Source organism: Cicer arietinum, chromosome 2, assembly GCF_000331145.2.
Source record: "Cicer arietinum cultivar CDC Frontier isolate Library 1 chromosome 2, Cicar.CDCFrontier_v2.0, whole genome shotgun sequence".
Taxonomy (NCBI): Eukaryota; Viridiplantae; Streptophyta; class Magnoliopsida; order Fabales; family Fabaceae; genus Cicer; species Cicer arietinum.
The window spans coordinates 21,649,106-21,658,336 of record NC_021161.2 but is presented as its reverse complement, the minus strand read 5'-3'; the positions used below and the strand labels follow the sequence as shown (position 1 = coordinate 21,658,336).

Here is a 9,231-nt window from a genome sequence, read left to right as displayed (position 1 = left end):
TTATTAACAAAAAAACGATGATTGAAGAGTAGTTTTTTATTTTGATAAACAATAAAAACGCAGGTTTAATAAAATTAAATTTCTTGATTCAAGAAAATATATAAATAAAAATAAAATATTTAAATAATTCTATCTCACAACTACTGAAAGGAGTTTTATATTTTGGATACAACATTAAGTAGTTTTTAATTTAAATTATTACAAAAATAGAAAGAAAATAAATTTAGATATATTATAACATATAGTATCCAATAGTTATTGGATGGTGATACAATCACAACATCTTTAGTGAGTAATTTAATCTTATGCGTTAATTAAATCCAATAGTTATTATTAATAGTTCTCATTTCTCATAACAATTATCAATTCTCACCGGATACGCTCTATACATACATACATACATACATACATACATACATACATACATACATACATACATACATACATACATACATACATACATACATACATACATACATACATACATACATACATACATACATACATACATACATACATACATACATACATACATACATACATACATACATACATACATACATACATACATACATACATACATACATACATACATACAGTTTACAAACTCCAAAAATCAAATGTCAAAAAAGTTCGATCAATCTTGACATATGACAAGACAATTGCAAAGGAAATCCAGAACGATTAAAACGGGAACTCGAGAATGATTATTGAAGCTCAAGAAAGTTTAAACTGACAAACCAAGAACGTTAATCATTCTTCGTTTTCTGCACAATAACAGCAGCACTGCATCTCCTCTGAAATAACATGTAATTAATCTCCAACCTTCTCTAGCTACACTCAAGACTCAAGACAAAGAATTTACCATCCAAGATCAATGAAGAAACGTCAAGAGTACTTTCTAAAAAGGACAAAACTGCTTTAAATGCTAAATCAATAAAGTCAAAAAAGCTATTTCAAAGAAGAATTATTTTTATTCTGAAATAATGTTTCAGTCAAAAAGCAGAGCCTCTCCAACAGCTCTTCTGTACCTTCATTCAGTGCCTCTACAACCTATAAATAGAAGGCCAATATCCAGAATCAAGGCAAGAAATTCAAGTGCTTAGAAATCCATAAATCAATCACATACATACTTGAAATTCTGCAAAACAGAGGCAATCATACATTCTGATTTTTGCGAAACAGTTGCTGGTTCATACTCATCTATTAATTTGTGCAATTATAATTAGATCCTTTGTAAAGAATCAATTCTCAAAAAGAGTTGAGAAATCTCAGATTCTGTCAAAACAATTCAATTGTAAACACTCAAACTATAAGAGTTTGTTTATAGTTTGTTTAAGATTACATCCTATCAAGGTTAGATAGGTACTGTTGTTACTTTCTGGGTGGAAAGTAATAGAGATTGAAACATATCAAGGCTGATCTAAACTAGGTGCTGTAAAACCAAGAAGGTTCTTTGTTTTAAACACTTAGTGGAAAATCTCACGGTTGTGAGGACTGGACGTAACCCGAGTTGGGTGAACCAGGATATATTGTTGTGTGGTATCTCTTCCCTTATCTATTTACTTTCAGTTTGATTGATTATCAAGTTAATTACATAAATTGAATTACTATTTTAACTAACCAAGAACGTTCTCCGTTTTCTGGTTAAAACCAAGAACGTTCTCCGTTTTCTGTTTTCACAACCAAGGTCAATCTTGAGTTATTTTCTTAAGTTTTTAACAGGAGTTTTTAAAAGGTGCATTTACAATTCAAACCCCCATTTCTTGTAAATTGACATTGTTACTTCAATATGTAGATCTATAAATGTAATTTGGATTCTCTATTTCGATTGAAAAAAAATATTAGTCTCTTGATTTACAATTTTTAGTATTTTTCCACTCAACCTAGTTTATGGCGGTTTTTTAATGAATTTTCATATTCATTAATGATGAGAAATTATATTTGATGACATGATATTGTTAATTTGTACCAAAAATAGTGGATCAGAAATCTTGTAACAACGTTGTTTCAATTTTCTAGATAAAATCTAAACCTACTCTTATGAAATTTATAATCTATGGTCCAAATCAACAATATTATGTCATCAAATGAATTTCTATATTGTTATTTAAATATAACATGTCATAAAAAAAATCTCAATCTAAATTATGACTTATCTCCTCATAATATAGTTTGTCGCTTATTTTTATGTGTCATACTCACTAATGATGAGAAATTACATTTGATAATATGACATTCCTATTTTGTACCAAATACAGTTGATTAGAAATCTTGGTACAACATTTGTTTTTCAATTTCTTTATCAAATATAAACCTATTATTTTAGACAAAAACAGGAAACCAAAAGTGGTTTAGAACGTGGGTAATGATATGAGTCATAATATGTTAATACAACTAAAATATACTATATTTGAAAATATTGTACACCCTAAACCCATAGTCGAATTTGTAGTTTGAGATATCTCCATCGTCCACCACTGATAAAAAATTACTCCAAAACTACATAGAAGGTAACTAATCATGCAATACTAGACCTCGAATTTCAACTCTAGTCATATACTTTAGCACTTGTTGGAGGGTTCCCCCAACAAGATTACAACCTAAATACACCATCAAAGGATCCTTCTTAGTAGACATATCAAGGAGAAAACTCCAACGCTGGAAGTGGTATGTAATACACCAATTTTTTTAATTTCGTGTAACCTAAATATTTTATAGTTGAATTACCTTTTGTTGCTTGTACGATACTTTTGCATTCGTTAGAATTTCCTTAGTAACCTATTTGCATATTAAAAATCATATCTCAAGTCATCCATATCCAATTAATCTTATCCTTATAGCCTTTGATGGTAATTTAATTTCCTACGATATAAAATTCTATCAACCACTCAAAATGTTTGGGCTACTGTTTACACTCAAAGCACATCACGAAAGCTAGCACTACCATAGACTTGAAAAGCCTCTAACATCTATATTTGAAACACATGCGCATAGTGATCAAAAGGTCTTTATTCAGATTGTAATGTGGCCAAGATAAGGGTGAGACAATCATAAGGAGACTAGGGCTGAAAATTAAAGAGGATAAAGGAGTAATGATTAAGAGAGAAAAATAACATTAAGAAGTAACTCAACAAAATATCATTGACTTTTATTCTCACACTCTTTTTGCTCGCAACACAACCATTTTCCTCATTTTATTCCTTATTTTTTTTATTTAATTTTCTTTTTATAACCCTCATGAGTGAGATAACACACAAGAAAAAAAAGATGGAAAAATGTATTCCATTCATAATAAGGCTCAAAAATCTCACAAAGGTTAATGACCTATCACAAATGAAACACAATTTAACATTTTAATCCAATTTATTTTACCAAAAATACAAAGATACTATCCAATCATGCCATTCCAAACAAACTTACAACATTTACAACCACAAAATCTGATGAAAAAGCATGCAGTGCAATGTCCATTTTTGTTTTTTTATATATTTATTTTTATTTTGAAATATAAAAATAAAATCCTAAATAATACCCCCACACTTAAATTACACATTGTCCTCAATGAAAGTAACAAGTATAAAATAAGAGTAAGGAAAAGGAGCTCCCTATTCAAACTTTAGTGTAGGTGGGCTTTTCCAATGAGAGTTTTTTTATGGTAGCATCTTCAAGTACAGAGCTCTCATGAAATAGCTTGAGGCGTTGTCCATTTACTTTGAACACTTTCTCGGTGTTTTAACTTTTTATTTTCACTGCTCCATGAGGAAAAATGTTAGTAACAACAAAAGGGTCAATCCACTTGGATCAAAGTTTCCCAACCATAATTTTCAGACGGGAGTTGAATAATAAAACTTTTTGGACAATGGAAAATTCATTCTCTTATCATGAAAGTACTTAGTTTTCTCCTTATAGATCTGAGAGTTCTCATAAGCTTCAAGTCTAAGCTCTTCAAGTTGTTGCAATTGAAGCTTTCTCTCCAATCATGTTTTCTCTATCTCAAGGTTACAACTCTTGACCGCCCTATAAGCACGATGCTCTATTTCCACTGGGAGGTGGCATGCCTTACCAAACACAAGTCGATAAGGGGACATCCCTATTGGTGTTTTATAGGTTGTTCTATGAACCCAAAGAGCTTCTACAAGTCGGTGGCTCCAATTTTTCATGTTTGGCTGCACCATCTTTTATAAGATCTGTTTGATTTCCGTGTTTGAGATTTCAGCTTGCCCATTAGTGTGGGGATGATAAGGTGTAGAAACTCTGTGCAAACCCATACTTTCGAAGCAAAGCGTCCATGGTGCGGTTGCAAAAATGAGTGCCTTTATCACTTATGATGGCTCGGGGTATTTCAAACCTGCAAAAAATATTTGATCTGATAAAACCTGCAACAACTTTAGAATCATTAGTCCTAGTGGGTATTGCTTCCACCCACTTTGAAACATAATCAACAACTAGTAAAATATAGACATAACCAAAAGATACAAGAAAAGGGTCCATAAAGTCAATTCCCCACACATCAAATACTTCACAAAAAAGCATAGGTTGTTGAGGCATCTCACTTATACGAGTGATTGTTGTTCCTGCTATTTGGCATTGTTCACAAGTTTTGTAAGTCTCAAAAGCATCTTTAAACAAAGTGTGCCAAAAGAAACCCTAATCTAAGACTTTTCTTGGTGTTCGTTGAGGACCAAAATGTCCTCCAGTTTGAGAGGCATGACAAAATGAAGAGTGGATTTAGCCTCATGGTGGAAAACACATCGCCTAATCACCTGGTCACTACATAATTTCCACAGATATGGATCATCCCACACATAGTATTTAGAATCACTTTTAAGTTTGTGTATTTGTGTTTGAGATGCATCTGCAGGAAAGACTCCAACAACCAAATAATTAACTAAATCAACAAACCAAGGAGTTACCTCATGCAACTGTAGTAATTGCTCATCAGGGAAGTCATCTTGAATGAGGATGGGGTCCTCAACCATTTCTATTCTACTCAAATGATCTACCACCAAATTTTCAGCTCCACTCTTATCTTTAATCCTTAAATTAAATTCTTGGTGTAACAACATCCACCAGATCAATCTCGGTTTTGCTTCTGGTTTCTTCAGCAAAAACTTCAAAACTGCATGGTCAGTAAAAACAACTACCTTCGAACCTAGCAAATACGATCTAAACTTATCAAGTGCAAAAATAATAGCTAAAAGTTCCTTTTCAATGGTAGTATAATTAGCATGTGCAGAATCTAAAGTCCTAAAAGCATAATAAATAACATGGGCAGCTTTATCAACCCTTTGTGCAAGGGCTGCTCTCACTGCATAGTTAGATGCATCGCACATAATTTCAAAAGGGAGGGTCTAATTGGATGGTTGAATTATGGGAGTAGAGGTCAACGTTCCCTTTAAGAAATCAAATGCCTTCTTGCATTTGTCATTGAAGGTGAAATTGACATCTTCTTGCAGCAAATTTGACAGCGGAAGAGCTATCTTGCTGAAATCCTGGATAAAGCGCCTGTAAAAACCTGCATGGCCAAGAAAATAACGAATTTCACGGATGCAAGATGGGTACGACAAATTAGAAATCACATTAATTTTAGCAGGATCCACTTCAATCCAATTTTTAAAGATCACATGTCCCAAAACTATGCCTTGTTCAACCATAAAATGACATTTTTCATAATTCAGCACAAGGTTAGTTTCAATACATCTATGCAAAACTCTATCTAAATTGTTCAAGCATGCATCAAAGAGGACCTTTTTGATATTTTTGATATGGGATGAATCCTACTTGTTCCTTGTCATGTACTGATTCTATTTGAATGAAATTTCAAGGCAGAATCTTTGTTAAAGAGATGGAGAATGATTGATCAATATGCTGTGATGAACATTCTTGAAACTGGGGATCATTCTTTGTTTTTATGCAGAATGTTCTTATTGTTGTCTTTTCTACTTTGCTTTGATTTTGTTCTTAAATAAATTCACTCAAAAGCACAAGTTAACTTAACATAACATTTTAGGATCATAATTAACTTTCTTAGTTAACATTTGTTTATTTTCATCAAAACTTTAAATATGGAGTTTGTCTCAACATCCACTTCTATTCCATTTTTAGAGATCACATGTCCCAAAACTATGCCTTGTTCAACCATAAAATGATATTTTTCATGATTCAGCACAAGGTTAGTTTCAATACATCTATGAAAAATCTATTTAAATTGTTCAAGCATGCATCAAATGAGGAACCATACACAGTAAAATCATCGATGAAAACTTCAATACAATTTTCTATCAAGTCAGAGAAAATACTAATCATGCAGCGTTGGAAAGTGCTAGGAGCATTGCATAGGCCAAAAGGCATCCTGCTGTAGGCAAATATGCCAAAAGGACAAGTGAACGTGGTCTTTTCTTGGCCCTATGGTGCAATATGGATTTGAAAATAACCAAAAAACCCTCAAGGAAACAATAATGTGAAAACAATACCAGTCAAGAAAACAATACCAGCCCTGAAAACAATACCAGCCAACCGTTCAAGCATCTGATCTAGGAATGGTAAAGAAAAATGATCTTATCTAGGTTCCTGGTTTAGTCTCCTGTAATCAATGCATACCCTCCAGTTGTTCTGCACTCGTGTGGGGATAAGTTCATTATTTTCATTTTTAACAACTGTGAGTCATGTTTTCTTAGGTACTACCAGCACCGGACTCGCCCATTGACTATTAGAGATGGGGTATATAATGCATGCTTGCAAGAGCTTGGTCACTTTTTTTTACAACATCCAAAATTAATGGGTTAAGTCGCCTTTGGGGCTACCTGACTAATTTTACCCTATCATCCAATAGTATCCTATGCATACACATGGATGGGCTAATACCAGGAATATCAGCCAAGGTCCATCCGATTGCCTTCCTGTGTTTTCTCAAGTTCTGCAATAGTTTATCTTTCTATTCATCTTCAAGTTTGGCTAAAATAATCATAGGTAACTTGCCAATTCCTTCTAAATATGCATATTTCAAATTTTCAGGAAGTGGTTTAAGCTCTATGGTCGGTGGTTGTTCAATGGAAGATACAACACCAGTAGCCGAAGCTAAGTCTGCAAAATCAATTATGTTAATAGAAATATCAATATCAGCACAATGATCAACCTACAAGGCAACTTCGATCTCAGCACACACATAGGACAATTGAGTATATGTACATAATTCACAAGTATAAGTATCATCATAACCAGACAATGAAGGAAAATCAGTAGCAAACATATCGGGGTAAATGTCATCAACCAAATCAGCAAGCAATTCAATTAGAAAAATAGAATGCTCTTTCACGGGGTGTTTCACAGCATCAAAGATGTTAAATTTTACAATGTTATCACCAAATTCCATGGATAGAGTTCCAGCATGAACATCAATGCAATTGCACTGACATTGGGAGCATTTAGATTTACTACTGACTGTGCAGACAATTGGATTGACCCATGAGTCTTTAGTTGATTGATTGAAGTGGCTAGTTGACCAATCTTTGTTTCCAAATTTTGAATGGTGGAATCTGTTCTTTGTTGAAATTGGAGATTCTGGACAGCCATCTGCTTAACGAGGTCCTCTAATGAAGGTGCATTGTTTTGCTGTTGCAGCTGGAGTTGCTGTTGTGCAAATGAATTCCCCCATCTCAAGTTGGGATGGTTTCTCCAACCAGGATTCTACCTGTTAGATGATAGATCATAGTTGGCATGAGGATTGTATATATTTGTTGCATATGCTTGAGGAGCATCAGCAATGGGATCTTCTTGCAATGTAGGACATGAATCTGAAGGATGCTCTAGAGAAGTGCAAATACCACAAACCACTGCTTGGATTTTACCTATTGCCAATATTTTTACTAAAGATGTACGCTCATCAAGTTTTCCTTCTAAATTCTTGTGGGAAGAAGCTTGAATTTCATTCACACCCTTCCTCAACACTATTGAATTGCTTCTAGTTGTAAACTACTGAGAATTAATGGACATGTTCTCAATCGAAGCCTTTGCTGCTTATGGGGTCTTATCGACAAGTGCTCCCCCACTAGCAGCATCCATAATGCTTTTATCCATAGGTTGCAAGCCTTCATAAAAATATTTGATGAGCAATTGTTCAGAAATCTGGTGATGAGGACAACTTGACACTAATTTCTTGAATCTCTCCCAATACTCATGTAAGGATTCCCTGTCAATCTGCTTGATGCCACATATTTCTTTTCTGATTGAAGCAACTCTTGAGGCAGGGAAGAACTTTTCTAGGAACAATATCTTGAGATCATTCCAACTTGTAACAGAACCTGGTTGAAGGTAGTATAACCAGTCCTTGGTAGCATCTTGGAGTGAAAATGGGAAGGCTCTTAGCTTAATGTGGTCTTTTGTGACTCCTTGAGGCTTCATGGTAGAACACACAACATGGAATTCCTTCAAGTGTTTGAGGAGATCCTCACCTGCAAGACCATTAAACATTGGAAGCAAATGTATTAAACCAAATTTAAGTTCAAATGGTACAATAACTTCAAGATATGTGATACATAATGCATTATAATTGACATTAGGTGTAGCAAGTTGTCTTAAGGTTTGATTATTCGCATCAACCATATTTGCAACAAGTTGTCAATTTCAGTATCTGACTCTAACCCGTTAACACTAGCAACTCTATTAAGTCTACGACATAAATGTAATATCCTATCTATTTCAGGTTCAAGAGAATGAAGATTCACAGAACTAGCCCTTGTCATGCATCATCATAATAATGCAATGCAAAATAACAATTATGAAAATTCCAACAATGTCCCTAATGCTAAAATTGAAGTGAGAAAATCGAAAACACTATCAAATAAAATCCAAAAAATATAAAAATACCACAAAAAATTTCTAAAAATCAAATAAAGGCAACACAAATTTTTTTGAAATTTTCGGAGAATATGAAAAATTCAAAAAATTGAAAAAAGGATCTAAACGAAGGAATTTTAGATTTTGACCATCATTTCCCTTATAAGGGATTCCTATTCCTTATTATTTTTTTGGTAAAATTTTGGAGCTATCCAAGACAGTTGCTTGAAAAACAAAGTTAATATCGGATAATATTGTTATTAGAGAGTCTCCGACAACAGCGCCAATTTGATCCACTATCACACACGGGTCAAATACAATTAATAAAATATAAATAGAGGTAATAATTCGAATCGTTTCGCAAGGAAATCTGATATAATAATAATAACCAAA

At 33.4% G+C, this 9,231-nt stretch overlaps 1 non-coding gene across 1 annotated transcript; it reads left to right on the top strand.

The window, feature by feature from the left end:
* The first annotated feature begins 8,124 nt into the window (after nucleotides 1-8,124).
* LOC113784541 (small nucleolar RNA R71) lies at nucleotides 8,125-8,230 on the top strand. The gene has a single exon (XR_003470596.1). It is a non-coding gene; the product is annotated as a small nucleolar RNA R71 (small nucleolar RNA).
* Nucleotides 8,231-9,231: the final 1,001 nt, after the last annotated feature.